Below are 19,745 nucleotides of genomic sequence, written 5' to 3'. Positions count from 1 at the left end.
AAAATCGAACTACTATATCATATAGCTCCCATAAGAACGATCGAGAAACTAATAAAATTAAAAATTTTATCTTTTTTAGTTTTCAATTAAATTAATACCATTAAAAATTATAAAAACTTAAGATGTAGCCATTTTATATTATTCTACAGTTTTGTGTAAAATTTTATAAAAATTGGACTACTATATCATATAGCTCCAACAGAAACGATCGGGAAATTATTACCATTAAAAATTAAAACTTTTTCAGTTTTCAATTGATTTTTAAAAAACTCAAGTTATATCTATTTCATATTATTGTAAAATTTTTTGTAAAATTTTATAAAAATCGGACTACTATATCATATAGTACCTATAAGAACGATCGTGAAATTAATACAATTATACATTATAACTCTTTAAAGTTTCAACAGATTTTCATTAAATTTGAGATATAGCCATTTTATATTAGTCTTAAATTTTGTTTCAACTTTAATGGAAATTGGAAGATTATATCATTTAGGTGCCATACAAACGATCGTTTGATGTAGAGGAAAAAAGCAAATCTGTGAATGTAAAACTGTTAATATAATATGTATAGGTGAATGAAATGAAAGCAGGTATTACTTCAATGTTTTTAAACATAAATATATATAATTTATATTGTTTCGATTCCAAGTCATCGAAGTTCTATCTGCAAGGATATATAAACTTCGGCGTGCCGAAGTTAGCTTCCTTTCTTGTTTGTATTCGCATACTTCTTTTTCCATAAGAAACATTCATATAACCACCGACACACCCGCCGGCATCTATACATTCACAAACCTAAATGTTCTTTGTGTATCTTCCATCAACAACACATATCCGTAAAATAAAATATTTTCTGCTCCAAGTACAGGAACTTAATTAATCGTTTTTAAAAATCCATCAAATGCGAAAAAAAAAATTATAATAAAAATCTATAATATATAATCCTTATATATACTTTAAGCTATAAATTTTTTTTCATTTTTTTTCAAATAAATCAATACCCATTTTCAGAATCTGTCTGGCTAACAAGAGGTCATTGTAAGAGAGGTTTAAAAGCAAAATCAAACACTGCTAGAATATATTCAAGCTTTATATTTTAAGCTATGTCTATATACAAGAGCGTGTGTGTAGATAATTAAAAATAACAGGGTTAAATCGGCGGCAAGTGTTCAGCGGCGTTCGCAAGTGCAGATTGTTCTTTTTTGTTTCTCCTCCGTTCTTCCTCGTATGCACTGCACTTTCCCGCACAATGGGACAAGCGGCAAACCCAACATGCCGCCCATTAATTAAATGAGACAAGAAACGTGCGGAAGAAATAATTCATTACGGTTGAGGTGCGTAAGTAAGAGCTCTTAAGAACGTATCAGCAGCGGACAAAGTTTTGAAACTAACCGTTTTAACTGACCCCCTGTTTGGTTTTAAGCGTTACAACGTTATGAGCACCGTTGACAACTCCTCATTGGTGAGCCTTCGATCCCCAATGACCCTCTTGAGATGATGTTTCACAGACTTCACATTAGCCTCCCACAGCCCGCCATAATTGGGCGACTGAGGAGGATTAAAATGCCAGGTGGTCCGCTGCGAAGCGAGCTTTGGCGCTATGAGCTTCTCATAACCATCCTAAAGTTTATCATAAAATGCCTTTATCAAATTGTTCGTGCCGACAAAGTTGGTTCCGTTGTCACTGTATATATGTTGAACTATCCCTCGCCGATCGATAAACCTTCCCAGAGCTAGCAGAAAATGCTCTGTGTTTAGGCCTGTCACCGCTTCTAATATGCTGTTCCTAGCAACCGCACTGCCTTCAGCTCTATAGCGCCCTCGTCATTAACTCCACTCGCCAGGAATGGTCGACTAGAGAGGTTTACTCGGTGAATCGGTAAATCTCCCATATGCTGCGTCGACGTGATTGGCCTAGTCCGAAAGCACATCACACATTTCCGTACAACAGTTTGAACTGCTCGTCTTCCTTCAGTGCAGAGTCAAGACATGCGAGTAGCGTACCAGTTGCGTAAAATAAAGAGAGCTTGGAAAGATTATAAGATGGCGACGCTCGTGTGACAGCCCAGAATGGCGCAATCGCCAACTTACTCTCAATATGCTCTCTACTAAGATCGGTGACAAGCTCGAGAACTTACTTCTGGGGAATTAGAATTTTTTACTGCAGTCAGCTCAGATGAGAAAGACTCCCCTTGAAGGATAGAATAGCGAATAGAGCATGGTCCAGCTCTTCAATGCCTAGTGGACCGGTGCGAATTTGAACCGAGTGAAACCCGAAAATCTCTCAACCAACGATGGCAGCAGGACCGCGTGGTAAACGCGTACTTTGTACGCCTTCGCCTCTAGCGCGGCATCATTTAAGTCGACCTGACCGACCTCCGTCTAAGGCCAGTCACCTTGACTACGTGAATGCCACTCCGCGCCTCGTCACCACTAGTCGAAGTCCGTTGGCTCCATTGTCGTACAGCCCGCTGGGTCCAGAATAAAGGCGACCCTGTTAGCGACGAGAGTCTTCCATCTATTGACGTCCCCGTGGAGCCTATGCTAAAGTATTGTTGCATCCGTCCAGTAAAAGGTCTGGATTGGGAGGTCATTTATTCACCTGACCGCGGTTAACCATTTCACCAACTTGACGGCCAGCAAGGTAGGTATTGTCAAGGGTTTCGTAGGACTAACCTTTGATTTTTCGGCCAACAATGAGACGTAGCATGTTCCATCCGTGTGCTGGAGCCTTAGTTAAGTCGCAGCCGTAACGTTGAGCCAAAACTGTGGTTCCAGGAGAATAATGAATCCAACGCCGTATACTTATATCGCCGATCCTAAGCAAGCCGTCCCGAAATGCTTGCCGCCGTTCCGCAAGCGCATTAGGAACCTCGTCGTCCCAAAGCAGAGTTGCCAGCGTCCCGTCGGCATGCGTTTTATTGGCCATAGTTACATCCATTAGAATTAACTTTTCCTAGATGATGACCGGTGCGATGAGACCCAGAGAGTCAAAAAGCTTTGCTATACTCAATAAGATCATCCTTTTGGTAAAGCTAGCTGGGATCTCAAAATTGACCCGAAATTTTAAGCAGTCCTTATTTGGGAGCCAATACATTACTAGCAACTTGATAGGATCCGTAGTGTACCAGTTTAAAGGTGTCTGCACAGATGCTCTAACGGAAAGGAGAGCAGAATTTTTATTTTTTTTTTTTTGAGCTGAAATTATTATTGTTCGTTACTGTAGTGTAGCAACTTATACAATAATGAGCGGAGGCGTTCAAAGGAAAGTTACAAAAGTGTATGAATTAGTGAAGATGAAGATGGGTGTAAAAAGTTGCAGGGAGTTTAGTTAATGTTTAATATATTTTCCTTCTTGGAAGGTCCGAGGGATGAATCCTTTTAAGTCTGCGCCTTGCCCGCCGAGACGCAAGTCTCCTGGCTAGAATGTTTGGGTGAGACATGAGCTTATTTGTGTAATGTTCGGCTTGTTCATTGATAATATCCCCTAACAAGGGAACTTTAAGGTCCCTCGCTAGGTCAGTGTTCCGAATAAACCACTCAGCACCAGTAATTCTCCGCAGGAACTTGCTTTGGAAGACCCGGATGCAACTCAGATTAGATTTGGCCGCTATGCCATAAACTTGAATCCCATATCTCCAAGTGGGGGCAAGTATGGACTTGTATATCTGGACCTTATTCGCCAGACTCAGGTGATTATGGATGAACTCATGGCCCAGTTCTGAAAGGAGGTGATCAAACTCAGCACTAGTCCAACCTAATGAAGGAGGAAGATACGCTGCACCAATCAATAGCTCTCCACTGCTAGATGAGATCATGACGGTAGTTAGTTGAACTTTCCAATCCCTGACAATATGAAGTTGGTAATAGGAAATTCCTTCCTTGATCAGAATGGCTGAGCCACCTCGGCGAGTATTGCCGGGGTGGTCAGCTCTCAGACATTCGAATCCTGCAAGAGTAAAGTTGATTCCAGGGTGTAAATAAGTCTCCGCAATTAACATGATGTCAATTTTATGCTGTAGAGTAAATATAAGCAGCTCATTCGCATTTGATGCCAGGCTGCGGGCGTTCCAGAATCCAATGCGGAGGTCATTAGTCATAATGGGCACTATATCTGGGAATTGTCAGAGAGGATCCTCCCTGAATCTTGTTCACATTCTGGGCTGAACTTGGTTGTCGTGGAGCGGCAAGGTTAATCCCAGATCGACGATTGTTCAGTTTGAGGGAATATACAGGACAAGTTCGATCATAGGCCGCGTGATTATCCAGGCAGTTTACACAAATGAGGTCGTTGGTAGTCTTCGCCAAGCACAGAATAGAGCCAGTAGGGTGTTCAAGTGAACATCGTCCACACACAGACCTCTTTAGACAGTAATTTTTAGTGTGGTCGAAGTCGAAACACCTGAAGCATTGCCTCAGAGTATTATTCTTTCTGGGTACTTCAATTGTTACTCGCATTCGGCCAACTCTAGAAATCTTGAAAACGTCTCTGTTGTTGGGAGCTGGAGACAGGTTTAGGAACCATATATTCTGTTTCGGCTGGGCATTGATACTTCCATCAGAGTTGACTCGATGAGGAAGCCTCGACTTCGGATTGTACGCATTGACAACCGAGTGGCCTTGCTTTTTGAACTCTTGGACAATCGTGTCTACAGGAGTTGAAGCAGGTGGATTACGTACCACTATACAGAACGTTTTATCCTCGTCTAGGCAGAAAAGGGTATACTAAACATTATGAGCATTAAGCAACTTGAGTATCTGGCGGTGGGTGTTAGAATCCATTGCGTAAATTCGGACATCCCCAGCAGGAGACAATAGAAATTCAAAATCATCAGATGGGATAATGGGGGATAGGAAGGCCTCCAAGGCATTAATATCTAATGGGCCTTGGTTTCTTGGTTTTCAATGGGGAATCTGGTTTAGTATTGACCGCATCATTCACTTTATCGACTTCCACGATGTCATCATCATCAACGCTCATCAGCGAGGCAAACTGATTATGACCAAGTGGAGTATTTGACTGCTGAGAACGTGATACAGTGGGCCGTTGCGAAGCTATAACATTTTTGAACTGCGGTGCCTGATTTTGCAATCGTCGCCTCTTGGGCTGCACCCGCTGCCAATCAATAGTGGTCGACTTAAAAACATGGTTGATTCTTTTGGTTTTCGATTCGGGAAGGTCAGAGGCAGTATTCTGGGAGGAGCCAAGGGATTTCTTTGGCTGGGCACGTTTAAGAGCAGCGCTGCGGAGCTCAGCCGCAACGTCAATTGAGCGAGTAGGGGTAGCCGATCGAGAGTTGCCATTAGGAAGAGTCCCCAATATTTCCTTGATGTGCCTGACTGAGTCTTCGTGGGTTAACCGTCGAGATAAAGTAGCCTCCTCTTTATTCGAGGGGCCTCGGTGTCCAAAAGCACTCGTTGACAGCGCAACTGTGTTGATTTCATCCGAAGCGCGTATTCTCGTCGGGCAGTCCGATCCTGGTGTCAGGCAACATGATTTGCACCAACATGTCCACTCCCAGAATGAGATCGACTCGATTCGACCGGGAGTAGTGGGGATCTGCCAACGAGAGCCCCCGAATATGATCCCAGCGCCCGGGTGCCAGCTTGTAGCCCGTTGACCGGGTTTCATACGATGGTACGAGCAGTGGCGAGAAACACATTTCTCGAAGAGACCCTTGACGAAGTTGCCTAACGGCATCTGTAAGATGAGATTGGGTTTTGATCCGACATTGACTCTGAGAGATATAGTCTCCATGGCCGCGGGTTCAATAAGATGTGGCGTTGAAGGCTGGGCCGGCTGCGTCGGTGCGTGGCTCAACGGTTGGTTATGAGCTATTACTGGGTAAACTTTGCAACTCTTATTGCTGGTGCAGCGTGACTGCGACTTGCTCAAACAGTTAATACATAGTTTCGCTCTGCTCACTATATCCATCCTCCGATAGCAGTCCAAGGCCAGAAAGGTTGCAGTGATAACAGGCGCTATTCGTTCATCTTAAGCGCTCCTGTGCACTATGCACTCGCACTCGTTTGCTCCGGTCGAGGATCCGAGGCCATTGTTGGAGTCGTACGACAAGCTTCGGTTCTCAATCGCTTCCATTATGACCAGCCGATCATTCAAAAATTATTCCAAAGCCTTGTAGGTTGGAACGGTGGCGCCTCTTCCTTGATGATGCTCCCACGCGTTATGGGTCTCCTTGGGCAGCTTCGATGCTACGTAATGCGCCAACCGGTCCTGCGATTCCCCGTCCAAGGCTTAAACGCGGCGGAATGCAGCCAGGCAAACATTTACCGTACTTACCATCCACCTAATTAATTCCGTACTGTCCTTTTGCAGCCTCGGCAAAGTGCAGATAGCGTTCACCTGGTGAGAAAAGACTCGACGACGATTACTGTACCTTTTAATCATCATTCCCGAACCCCCGCCGTAGTTGGAATCCGTAAGCTGCATTTGTCGGATGTCATTATCGCGCCCTAGAGGCAACGATTTTTTGAGAAAATGCAACCGTTCCACTCAAATTATTGTTGTTGTGTATGAGGCTCATGAAGGCGTCATAGTATCCTGGCCAACTCACACACTCACCGGGATTCCACCCCCATGAAGCAGACACGCGCGGAGGTGTTCGGTTGTGCAAGTCGCGAGTACGGTTGCACTGCGGTGGTGCTCCCGCAAATTGTGCCCGGTGCGTGGGTGTCGGCAGTGTCCCCTGCGCAACGGGGCGCGGATAGGCTGCGTAAAGTTGGCGGTGTTACTCACTTGCAGCGTCGGGTCCCAGGCGTCCACGGAGGATCCGGTGAACCCAATCTCGGATTCCAAAGATCTAAGTTGACGGAGAGACGTTCGTCATTTCTTATTGTTGTTTCTGTTTTTCGAGTTACCTCTCCCGCGGTAAACGTGACTGCTCCCGCAGTTTTTGGTAGTCATGTCAGGTGTTGCCGAGATCAGCTGCCTGTAGTGTTGAGGAGTGTCTGGAACCATCCGGTCTGGCAGCTCCCCGCCGCTACAGGTGGCGTCGGGCTACTCGACCGGCAGGTGGCGCTGTCAAGCCCTTGCTCACGCCGTTGAAAGCTTCATGCTGCGACACCCACGTAAATTACATAACTACTCCAGGTGGCAAATCCACCCGTGGGGAAACCCACGGCTAGGGCAAGGTTTCTGGAGGCCCTACCCAACACTCCAACACACCCCGTCGTGGCGGTGGTTGACTTGGCCGCCTCGATAGGTACTGTACCAAGCCAGGAGATGGTAATGGGCAAGGGAGGTCCTGCTGCATTCAGGAAGAGCAGCTTGATGGCCTGATCTCCAGGAGTAAAATCCTGTATTGAGCTGGCAGCCGAAGGGCCTGAGGAGCCGAGCCGTATGCTCGGGAGAGAGTCTGCGCTAAGTGCTCTCAGACCGCGCCTGGTGGCAAGCCTGTCGTAAGCAAGGCCCAACAAACGGCTGCCGCATGGAGGAAGGACCGGGCAGTCCAGACGGAGCCGTGGCGAAAAGTCAGCCAGCCGACAGTCCCGGGTGCGAGTAGCGAAGTCCCAGGGCGGACGCGAGCCCCACAAATCCAGGCTACAGCCCCTGCAGCATCGGCGAGGGGTATTCGGAATGTCCAACGAGCGAGATCCTGGCGCTGGTCACTAGAAGGGAGGACAGCAAGCTGACCGACCTTGGAGGGGGAGTCAGCAAGGTGCGTAGGACGGCCAGGGGTGACTTGCTTCTGGAGGTAGCCAGAGGGAGTCACGAGAGCGCTGAGTCTATGAGATACATCATTTCTCAGGTCCTTGGCGACGCGGCCAAAGTGCGAGCACTGATGGAAGAGTCAAAGGTCTGCACAGCCTTCTTAGACCAATATCAGCTGAGAGAAGGTGCAGTGAGGATCCGAAGCCCCATTGGCGTCGGAGGTCAGGCAGCGAGGCGAGGTTCGCATAAGATGGACCCGATGTAGAGTGCGAGAACGCGAGGGCCCCCCTCGCTGCTTTAGATGCCTGGAACTTGGGCACATCGCGATCAGGTGTAAGAGCCTGGTGGACAAAAGCGGTTGCTGCATCAAATGTGGCGAAGCAGGCCACAAGGCTGCTGTCTGCAGTTCCGGCAGAGGAGTCGGCCCTGGAGAGGCGAACCACCAGCCGGGCAGAAAAAGGATTCCGGGCACAAATGTCAGGCTCGTCCGTTCAAGACCCGAATCCAGCTGATCCAGCTCAACTTACACCACTGTAGGGCTGCGCAGGACCTGCTGACGCAGACGGTGCGCGAGGTAGTGGCGGATGTGGCCATAATCAGCGAGCCCTACAGGGTTAGAGGGGGAGGAGAGTGGGCCAAGGACTGCTCTGGCAAGGCTGCCTTGTGGCTCTGTGGCGACGGCCTGCGGCGAATGTCCAACATGCTGGCAGCAGATGGATTCGTGAGGGCGGATGTTGGCGGCTTCCAAATCTATAGCTGCTATCTGGTGCCTAGCCTCCCGCTGGAGACGTTCAGCAGGATCCTTGAGGACCTCAACGATATTGTCGGAGGCGACTTCAATGCTTGGTCCCAGGAGTGGGGATCGGTTCTGACCAACGCCAGAGGACGCGTGGTGCTGGGGGCTTTGGCCGCGACTGACGTCGTCCTCCTAAATATTGGAGGGCGACCCACGTTTGTCAGAACGGGAGCCGCCTCTATCATCGAACTCACATTCACGGGTAGAGCAATCTCACATTCTGCCAAATGGGAGGTTAGCGACGTCTACACCGGCAGCGGAGTACCTGAGGCAGGTATCCGTTCGGTTCTGCGGCCCGCAAAAGCATACCGGCCGGACACGCTGTGCATCCGGACGTTTACTAATGCGTTGGAAGGCATGGAAACTGGTGAGCCGGGTGGAGCCGAAGGGATGGCAAATCATGTGGCAGCAGCGCTGGAGCATGCATGCGACCAGAGCATGCGGCTGAGAGGGTCGTTTCGAGGAAGACGCAGGCCAGTCTTCTGGTGGAGCGACGACGTGCGCGCGGCTCTCCGCGAGCTCTGGAGTGTAGCGAGGCCTTCAACATCGCGAGGAAGGCCCTCAAAGTGGCCATAAGAGGCGCAAAGAGGGACCGATTCCTGCAGCTCTGCGACGAGGCGGAGGACGACCCTTGGGGCGGAGCGTACCGGATGGTGGTCAAGGGCCTGAGAGCTGGCAGCACAGCTCCATCGGACCCCGAGGAGCTGGACGTCATCGTGCGAGCGCTGTTCCCGAATGGAGCTCCGGTGACTGAGCGCAGAATGCCACCACGATGTCGCCTGCGAAGTCTCAGAAAAGGAGGTGATTCGGTTGGGAAGGAGCGTGCACCACAAAAGGCGCCGGGGCCGGATGCCATACCCAACAGGGCCCTGAAAATATCTATAGCGCTTCACCCGAGGGAGTTCGCCACTTTTTACTCCAAGTGCCTGGAGGAAGGAATCTTTCCGGAGAGGTGGAAAAGGCAGAAGCTACTGCTGCTCTCCAAGCCGGGCAAGCCGCCGGGGGAGCCATCCTGCTATAGGCCGATCTGCCTGACCGACACCACTGGTAAGGTGTACGAGAAGATCGTGGCAGCCAGACTGGCTGCGGCCATCGAGGAGTCCGGAGGTCTTTCCCAGAGCCAGTTTGGTTTCCGGAGAGGAAGGTCCACGCTCGACGCCATTGAGATGGTCAAGGATATAGCCCGTTCGGCCATCGCGGGAAAGAGGTGGAAAGGCGGCTCCAAGAGTTACTGTCTTGTGGTAACGCTGGACATAAGGAACGCCTTCAACACCGCGGACTGGAACCGAACATTGGAGTCTCTCGTCGCCCTGAATATCCCAGGGTACTTACTAAAAGTAGTAAGGAGCTACTTTAGTGAGAGAGTGCTCTCAGTGGCGTCAGCTACGGGTTCCAGAGCATATGAAGTCTCAGCCGGAGTCCCCCAGGGCTCCGTTTTGGGACCACTGCTCTGGAACACCATGTACGACGGGGTTCTGCGACTCACAATGCCTATTGGCACTACCGTTGTCGGCTTCGCTGATGACGTGGCAGTGGTCGTAACCGCTAAGAAGCGCACCGCAGCGGAGGACTTGGCGAACGAAGCGATCGGATCGATCGAGGCATGGCTTACAAGCGCTGGCCTTGAACTAGCTGCGCACAAGACTGAGGCAGTCCTGATCTCGAGCAGGAAAGCGGTGAAAACGGCCGAGATCCGAGTCGGTGGAGCCGTGATTAGATCGCAGAGGGCGATTAAATACCTTGGCGTCCTAATATACATACGGCTGTCATTCAGGGAGCATCTGGAGTATGCCCAGAAGAAGGCCAGTGGGACGGCAGGCATACTGCTCAACACAAGAGGCCCCAAGCAGATCACCAGGAAGCTGCTGTCGAGCGTCGTAACTTCCCAGATCCTGTATGCTGCGCCGGTGTGGGCAGTAGCAACCTAGATGAAGTCCTACATGCGGGGTGTAGAGGCCACAAGCGGTTTCGGACGACGCCGTGCTGGTGATAGCCGGCTTGCTCCCCTTGAGGGAGCTGGTCCGCGAGAAGGTAGAGATTCGGTGTGCGCTGCAAGGACACGAAGAACCAGGAGGCAGAGCTAAGGTCGAGACGAAAAGCGCGGCCAGAAGAAGGAGTTATGAGAGCTGGCAGGCGAAGTGGGACCTCGTCCAAAGGGCGATGGATGCACAGGCTGATCTCCAACATAGAGGCATGGATGGAGCAGAAGCATGGGCAGGTGGATTTCTACCTGACCCAGGTATTGAGCGGATATGGCTGTTTCCGTAGCTACCTCAAGAGGTTCGGCCATGACGATGAGGATGGTTGCCCGGAGTGCGGATCTTGTGTTGCTGAGGATGTGCACGACGTAGTGTTCGAATGCCGCCGATTCGACGATGAGAGGGCCGCCCTGGAGGAGGTAGCAGGAGCAGAGATCACGGTGGATACGCTGGTGCCGCTGATGATCGAGACTCCCAGCAGATGTGGGAAGCGACAGCGGCTTTCTCTGCCAAGGTGCTGAAGGCTCTGAAAGTGCTGGAGAGGGGTAGAAGGGAGAGGACGGGCTAAGAGGCCTACAATTGCGCGAAGCATTGCATTTGCGGCCGTACCGCACAATATGGGCCCTTTCCCCGTTCCTAGTTAAAGGGAAATCCAGTACAGGCGGAGGGCACACTAAACCTTGCTAAGCCCAATATAAAGCGGACCACAGTCGTATTTCGGCACTCAGCAGCATGCAGCGATCGGGTGAGGTAGTAACCACAGCCCGTGGTCAGCAGCGAAGTCACTTTGGTTTGACAAGATTCTTGGATCAAGTCCTTCCTAGTAACAACAACTCCCTCTGGTAGACTTTAGGGTCCCATAACAACAACTCTCTGGCTGACTTTAGGGTCCAACAATAACAACCTCTCGAGCTGACTTTAGGGTCCAACAGCAACAACTTTTCTCTGGCTGACTTCAGAGTCCAACAATAACTTCTCTCTGGCTGACTTTAGAGTTGAACAACACCAATACTCTCAGACTAACTTCTGGGTCCAACAATAAACCGTCTCTCTGCGGTTAACTTCCGAGTCCAACCACAACACGTTGTTTTTCTCAAGGGATAAAAACAGCGTCTCAGTGTGTTGAGTTCCGAAGCCGATAGACGCCTTTCTTCGGAAGATATGTTACACGGAACCCGTGTGGTTCCCGACGAGCGACGACAAGCACCATCCGTTAGCCAAACTCCGGAACCATAACACTGAAGCCACTCCATATACAAATTTATAATTGAATAAATAGATTAAGTTACTATTTAAGGCATAAACTTACGGTGTTCTAATCCCATATAAATTCCTGAAACAGATCTTGGCCGTCCCTGACCTATCCAAGCGATGACTGGCTGTTACAGTGGCGCCCGAGACAAATATTGTTTGCTAGGAAAATCCGACGCCGAAAGGGTAATGTCGAGGTGGGTATACTTGGCAACGAAAGTCTAACTGGCAGAATACGCGAGACAGTTTGATTTAGACTCATCAGAAAAGAGCGAGAAGTTGCGATGATCACTAGCAACGTTCGCCAAGCAAGTGATCACATTGAACCGGTGAAACAGAGATTAACGGACCTTACAGCAAAATACAAGAGAGACAGGAGCCCGACAACCACAACCGAGACTGTGATATCCAACCCGGAAGAACAAAACATGGATAACACAAAGAAAAACATGTAGGGAAAGTAGAGACAGAAATCGACCGACTGGGGGACCCGATACCAACAGATCAACTGGTACAGACGATGCTATTCATCTTAGAAGGAATAGCCTGCGACTGGTGGAACACAACCCCAACTCGGATCAACTCATGGACAAAACTGCCGACGGAGCTCCTCGAATACTTCCTACCGCTGAAATTTGAGGAGAAGCTGGAGACCGAAATATTCCAGTTAAGGCAACGAGAGAACGAACCAATAAAGGAGTAAGCAATGGTGCTAAGAAAGTTGATGTGATTCACGAAACAGTCCGAAGCAGAGAAACTGGACTGGGTGTATTAAAACTGGAGAAGCAAAATTAACCTCTACACGAGAAGAGACGGGTCAAAACTCTAACAGAATTTCTAAAACAGGCAGAGGAAGTTGAAGAAATAGAATCAATGGAGAACCATGCACAAACCAGCCAACCAATTCAACAACAAGTTATTCCCGAGATTCGGTGCGGAGGGACCGGACATTCGGCACGCACGTGCGGCAATCCGCCTAGGTTATAATGCTGGCTGTGCGGAAGAAACGGAATGAGAACAACAGAATGTTCGAGAACAGAACCGGGAAACGCAGGAGGCCTGAGCAGATAAAGCTGGCAGTTCAAGCGATAGAAAAAGATCCAGCAATGCGAGAAAACCTATATATCATAACATTCATGATCTTAACGGAGGTTGCGGGTGGAATTTTACTAGGCATAGACTTCTTGGCGGGAGCACACCACTGGAGCTGGAGCTGGAAATAAGAGCGGCGGAGAGAGGAGACGCAAGGGCAATAGAGCAGGAGGAACCATCCGAAGAGGAGGTGCAAACCTTCCTGGAAACAAGGAGGCAAGTATTCGATAGAATGCAAGTTAACAACCAACTCCCAGCTTAGGCTGAGCAGGCCAGTTCTTATCTCCTTTATTAATATTAATCATTTATCATGTTTATCATTCTCTAGTATTAATCACTTTTTATTATTATTATTATTATCATTATACTTCTCCCTCATGCATGGTCCACCCTAAAATTAGGTCGGGTTTATTGGCCCTAGAGCTGAGCCAGCACATTGTGCCATTCCGAGCCGTGGCTCCGTCTTATTGGCTGACAGCGATCGTAAAAAAATCCGATCCGTTAAATCATTTTAATTATTGAATTTGGTTATCGTGCCGTAAAGGCCGTGACAACGGAGATAAGTATCTCCCGCCATATACTTCGGAAGAAGCAAGGAGTCGAAGCGACCACCCGACTCCCCAGTGGCTGCCAACCTTGGCGGTCAACAATACTCAACCATCGGCAGTACCATACTGCCAGCCCCTCACGGATATATTACCAACCGGCTCTACTCCTGCCGCGGAGGATCCGCCAGCCGGCCCGAACAAATAAATAATTTGCATAGGGTCAGCAATGTCACAACACACAAGATATACCAGAAGGATGACAATCCAATAAAACAACGGTATTATCCGCGGAACCCAAAGCAACAGGAAATATTTAACGACCAGATTAATGTACTTTTAATACTCGGACTGATAGATCACGCAGTCCATATAGCGCACCGCTGGTACTCGTAAGGAAAAAAAAAACAACGAATGGAGAATGCGCATCGACTATTGACTGTTGAACGAGATAACAGAAAAGGATGCATATCCGGTACCTAGAATGAACTTCATGTTAGACCAACGTTCACAGTGTCCGGAAGAGGATTGTTCCAATAAACGGTGATGCCTTTCGGACTAACAACAATCATTGTTGAATAACAGTTCTCTAGTTAAATGTCGGCCTTTCCGTACCAAGTCTTGGGTACGAAGTCATGAAACTATTATCGAAGTTCATCAACATATGCCATGGCATCTTGACCATATTCATTCATGTGGCGTGGACTACCTATGTATGAGGATGGCAAAATCGTGAGCTTTCCAACGTTGGTTGTATTACGGTCATTCATCACAGCATCCCGTTCTTCGTCAGTCATATTCGTAAACTTACGTCTTTTTGCTTCTGTATTGCGAGTACAACGACCCAATCTTGACTTCTCTTGGGTGGCATGACTTCGTTTCTTACTGAACCTGAACAAAAAAATAAAATTTGTATCTCCAATTTCTTCTTTCAATATGTTTTCAATGTTTGACAGGAAATGCTTTGATTCAGCTGGCTGCATGTAGAGGGCGCAGCAGTAGGGGCACGGGGAAACGCTAAAAAAAGTGATATATTCGCAAATGCAGATAAGCTATCAATATCAAAAGTAGACAATAACCGAGCTGGAACCTCAACGCATGTTCTCTAAAAATTTGGGCTTAAACGGTTCAGAACTTTTCAAGTTTCTTCTTTCAATATGTTTTGAATGTTTGACAGGAAATGCTTTGATTCAGCTGGCTGCCTGTAGAGGGCGCAGCAGTAGGGGCACGGGGAAACGCTAAAAAAATGGATATATTCGCAACCGCAGATAAGCTATCAACATCAAAAGTAGACAATAACCGAGCTGGAACCTCAACGCATGTGGTGTTAAAATTTGGGCTTAAACGGTTCAGAACTTTTCAAGTGTATAAAGGATGTAGACACGAACAGAGCATTTTTATATATATAGATAAATATATAATATATAAAAATAAAGAGTTATATTATTCAAAAGCTAAAGATATATTTTTAACCAAAAGACATGAAGCCTTACTTAAAAACGAAGTAAGTCATAAATTAGAATTTCAAAACACAGAGCCCTATTGAGTAGGAAATATAGAAGATAATAGTAATATAGTTATTACAGGGAATAGAAACAAAAAGCAGACAGTAAATAAGGATAGTCTAAAAATTTGTTGTTCTTAAAACAGTAAGTACGCAAGAGTATATATAAAAAAAAATTAAAAATATTTATTTATTAAATATATCTGTTATATAAAATTTATTGTTAAAAACACAAATATAATATATATATCTAAAATAACTTCACTTAGATAATTTTTTTAATTTATTTATTATTTTTGATGTAGGTTGGTTACGCATAAACATACCAGCAATACTTTCTCGCTGAACATAAGCAAAATCAAGTCCAGTGAGCGTGAAATATGAACACCCACATTATAATCAGTGCTAAATCAGCGTTCTCACGCTGACCGCTTATAGCACATATACATGCATACGAATCTCTCACTTTATTTAAACATATATAGTACAGCCGCTCCGCTGTTGGCATAGCCGGCAGCGGTGTATAGATGCCCAGTCTGTAAAGGATTGTATGCACTGAGGAGTGGCCAGCGCTTCCTTCACCTGCAGTGGCGAACTGCCTGGCTTACGAGCATTCGGGTCGGTCGTACCGACGGAGCCGGAAGCCACCCTCATCTCCTCAGCCTTAGCAGCTTCAGAGAGCGTGTTTCACGCGAGTACAGCGCTCAGACTCGCCAATGGATTAGTTGCGATCCTGCAGCTATTTTACGAATCCGTTGTGCGCGTCTATCCTGGCCCGGACGAGTTTCAAAATACTCCCGACCGCTGCCGTGCTCATCTGATCCGATCTAAAGCGATTCGATGACCGAGTCTTTCTGAATCCTTGCTGTCCTGTGAGTCGCATTCACATATTCCTGGTGACGGCCAACAAGAGCAAGTTGCAAAACCGTCGGTATCAAAAGGTGCAGGAGATGTTCCAAAGCTTTACGCAAGCAAATGAGCAATGGTTCAATCAATCTCTAGTGTCGGCTGTATTCGGGGCAGATGTTTACGCTGAGTCGTTGCTGCCATGTCGGTCTTCCCATGCTCCCTCTAAAAAAATAACAAGTCTTTCTCTTGCAAGAAGAATGTTCATGCTGAACAAAGGGGTTTCAGCAATTACTTTAGCTGAACAATTATGTACCTATACCCAGTACCAACATCAACACCACATTCTATGGGTATTTTTCTAAGCGATGTTTTCAATGTTTTTTCTGATGTCGATGTTAAGAGATGCATTAATGTTAAAAAACAATTTTTTAATCGATATTAAAATTATAAGAAAAAATTAATATAATTATATTATTACGTTAGACTTCGTTCTGCCAAAATCCTTTAAAATGTGACCATGTTTATAGTCAGGACACAAAATTCTCCTGAAAAAAACTGTTACCCTGGTGATGGGTGGTGTGTGGAGTTCTGCTGTTAATCAAATCAATCATAATTATAAACAAAAAATAGTTTTATTTTTATGGTAGTGCTTTTTAATTTACAATGTTTTTTGTTTGATTATCTGGCGCATAGATAAGCAAATTTAATGGTTTTCCAATACGGGATAACGTATAATTGACCGTGCATGGCGAAACAGCGAGTCTAAAAATTCCGGTAGATACTTGGCGTCATCATCTTGGTTAGTAACCGAATAAACTGTATCTGTGGTCATTAAATAGAGTTGGTTTTTTAATACGTTAATGGGTGCTTCTACTGAAAATATGAGATTGTGTGATGAGCTTTCATTGCAAATGACTGTTTCTGATTAACTTATTGAATTGATTTCTGCGGGGCTCGAGACAATGCAACTGCTACAACATTAGCAACTCCGGGCTTGTACCTGATCTCGTGGTTATATTCCCCAATGAGATCTCTCCAGCGTTTTAGCTTTGCGTTATGGTTATTTTTAATCTATTTGAAAAACTCAAGGTCTGGTGATCGGTGTATATTACTACTTTTGAATAATGTCTTAAACTTTGAAGGGCCCAAACGATTGCGATCATCTCTCTTTCGTTTGTAGCATAATTCTCTTCAGTTTTTGATAGGGTACGGAAAAGGGAATATTTGGACTCTCATGTTTGCATTTTAAAGGGTTGAAAATACTTTTTCAAGGTTTAGGCCATGTTCCTGAAGACTACTTTTTAAGCAAAATAGAAATCTCCTCCATTAACTGTAAATGCTGTTTTCTCTATGTCCGTATCTTTTAGTGGTATCTGATGGAAACCACTCTTTAGATCTAACACAGAGAAATATTTGTTGTTTCCAAGCTGTGCGATAATTTCGCCGATTTCCGGAATTGGGTACCGATTTGAGATAGTAAAATAACTTTGTATATTATAGTCAATTAGTAATCCGTATTTCTTTTCCTCGGACTGACCGGACTTTTTCTGAACAACCCAAACTGGTGCGTTGTATTGTGATCATGAGGGCCTTATAATACCGTCTTTAAGCATCTCGGTTATTTGATTTTTAACCTCTTGTCTTAATGATGTTTTCTGTACACTGGGGAGTATGACTTAGATCATCTTCTATTTTGGTTGTGTACAGAAGTTTTGTATCGGGGTCGGCAAAGAGATTTTTGGGACTTTTAAATTTTAATCTTATTTTTATTTTCAAGGACTAATGCGTCGTTTTTGACGTCTATTATTGCGCCTAGACATTTCATGTCAAATGTCATTGCCTAGTACACCATAGAAAGGTTTTAAGGTATTAAGTAAAAAGAATTTCATCGGTGCATCCGAAAGGTAATGGAGTTTAAGCATAGCATGGGGTGTTATTTTAGTACCTTCTCCAACTGAATTGACGGAGAAATTTTTTCTGTAAGATTGGGCTTTGGTACTAATTGATTTTGAATGTAGTATTGGCTTGAACCGGTGTCAATTAGAAATTGTAATATTTTTTCGTTCCCATAGCTACTTTAAAGTACGGTAGTGAGAACGGTTTGCTCTAAATAGAGTTCTGAACTGGCAATATATTCTTGTTGGTCGGCTTGCAATACGTATTCTTTCTGTAGGTCATTTATATTGTTTTCTCTGATAACTGGCCATATTCGTGTTCTGAGAAAACTGAGGCTTCTTCTATATCTTGATTGATCAACCTACATAGGTAATGGTTTCGGTTGTGGTCGTGGGGAATGGTTTGGTAAGCTGTTCATTTTTAGTATTTTGGTTCTCAAGCAGACAGATGAAGATGGCTAACAATTGTGATAGGTTGCCGTTTATACCTCTGACAAAGGTTTCCAAAGCCTTTTCTCTGTACATGGCAGTCTAGGAATTCACAGTCTCTTTCGAGACATCTAGGTTGCCAATTTGGTTTAAAATTAGAGAAAGTTGTTGATAGACTGTTTGGTAGAATTCAACAACGGTGTTGCTACCTTGGTAAAACGCATAGCACTAATGTTTTCAAATCGCGTATGTCTGCAAAATCATCATCAACAAATCAATATATCAGTCATAAATTTTGTGTCAAATTTTATGAAAATCGGACTACTATATCATATAGATCCCATAGGAACGATCGAGAAATTAATACTATTAAAAATTATAACTTTTCCTGTTTTTAGCAGATTTTCATTAAAGATATAGCCATTTTACATCAGTCATAAATTTTGTGTCAAATTTTATGAAAATCGGTTGACTATATCACATAGGTGCCATACAAACGATCGTTAGATGTCAAGGAAAAATGAAATTCTGTGAATGCATAACTGTAAATATAATATGTATAGGTGAATGAAATGAAAACAGGTATTACTTCATTGTTTTTTAACATAAATATATATAATTTTTATTTTATGGATTCCTCGTCCTCGAAGTTCAAGCTGCAAGGGTATATAAACTTCGGCGTGCCGAAGTTAGCTTCCTTTCTTGTTTGATTTTATAATCTTCATATTTAGAGAAGTCCTTATTAGGATTCAGTATTTCCTTTACTAAGTTACCTAGTTTTTCCTCTTAAAAAATTTTTATTTAATACTCAATCTCACTCTCTGTCATAGTTCGTGCGTTTAGTCATATGCTTCAATATTTTACAATTGGTAACAAGTTTTAGGTTTTGATTTTAGTTACTCAAAAGTCGAAGGTTGGATCTTAGATAATTAGTAAATAATTCGAATTATGTGTTCTTATTTTGTGTTGCGAATTTTTATTATTCTAAATAGCTTCTTTTTAAGTATGCTTAAAATTATTCTTACAGTAGTAACATTTCTTGGCGTGCTCTAGGGACGATAGATTCGACGGATTCCTCTCACGTTCCCTTCGAACGGGTACTAAGGGGATCACGGCGATAACTGATGGCATGGTCGTTTTACTAGTTATAAGTCCTTTAAATAGGAGTAACGACACTTTTTCGCGCATCCGGTTCACGTGGTTTGGTTTTCACTCTTCGCTTTGTAGACGAAGTCTCGACGCGAGACGCGGAACTTTTCCTTTTCGGGCTTATTAACCAGGTCCCTGTTCTGGCGCCAGTTAAAGATTATTACATTAAAAACAAAATCTTTATTGAATTGAGTTGGACTAAGAACTAAATTTTCATAAGGTTAACAATCGTTAATATAGGCTACGCGTTGGTCCATCGCTGCCGTTCTTTGTTCATCCTCTGATGTTCTTTGTTCTCATTGGCTGCTTTTAACGATTTGTGAATATTTGCCGCTTCTGATTACAATTGGTGAATGCATTAATTTCCAAATTGGCAGATGCCCTAGATAAGTTAAGCCACGTGCGCTGAGCTTGCATCTTGTTTGGGTAGTGAACGTGTGAAAACTTATCAGGAAGTTTCCTGAGTTGAAAATGAAGCTAGGTTCTTAACTCTTCCCTCCTTAATCGCGACTGTCCTCGGTCGCAACGTAAAAGATTGTGAAGACTATTCCTGCATTTCCAGAAGGGGGTCTGTTGTT

At 45.3% G+C, this 19,745-nt stretch overlaps 1 protein-coding gene and 1 pseudogene across 32 annotated transcripts in view; both read left to right on the top strand.

Annotated features, from left to right (window-relative positions):
- Positions 1–19,745, top strand: part of LOC110177636 (chromatin remodeler ATRX homolog) — a 597,323-nt gene that overhangs the window by 374,889 nt on the left and 202,689 nt on the right. The gene's annotated exons all lie outside the window — the stretch shown is intronic.
- Positions 10,594–13,034, top strand: LOC147644820 (uncharacterized; annotated as a pseudogene). Its single transcript, XR_015273327.1, has 2 exons — positions 10,594–10,936; positions 12,160–13,034. The product of XR_015273327.1 is annotated as an uncharacterized LOC147644820 (transcript).

The sequence above is a fragment of the Drosophila serrata genome, unplaced genomic scaffold, assembly GCF_035046125.1.
Source record: "Drosophila serrata isolate PLE 108 unplaced genomic scaffold, ASM3504612v1 contig_88, whole genome shotgun sequence".
NCBI lineage: Eukaryota > Metazoa > Arthropoda > Insecta > Diptera > Drosophilidae > Drosophila > Drosophila serrata.
This window is presented reverse-complemented; position numbering and strand designations above follow the sequence as displayed.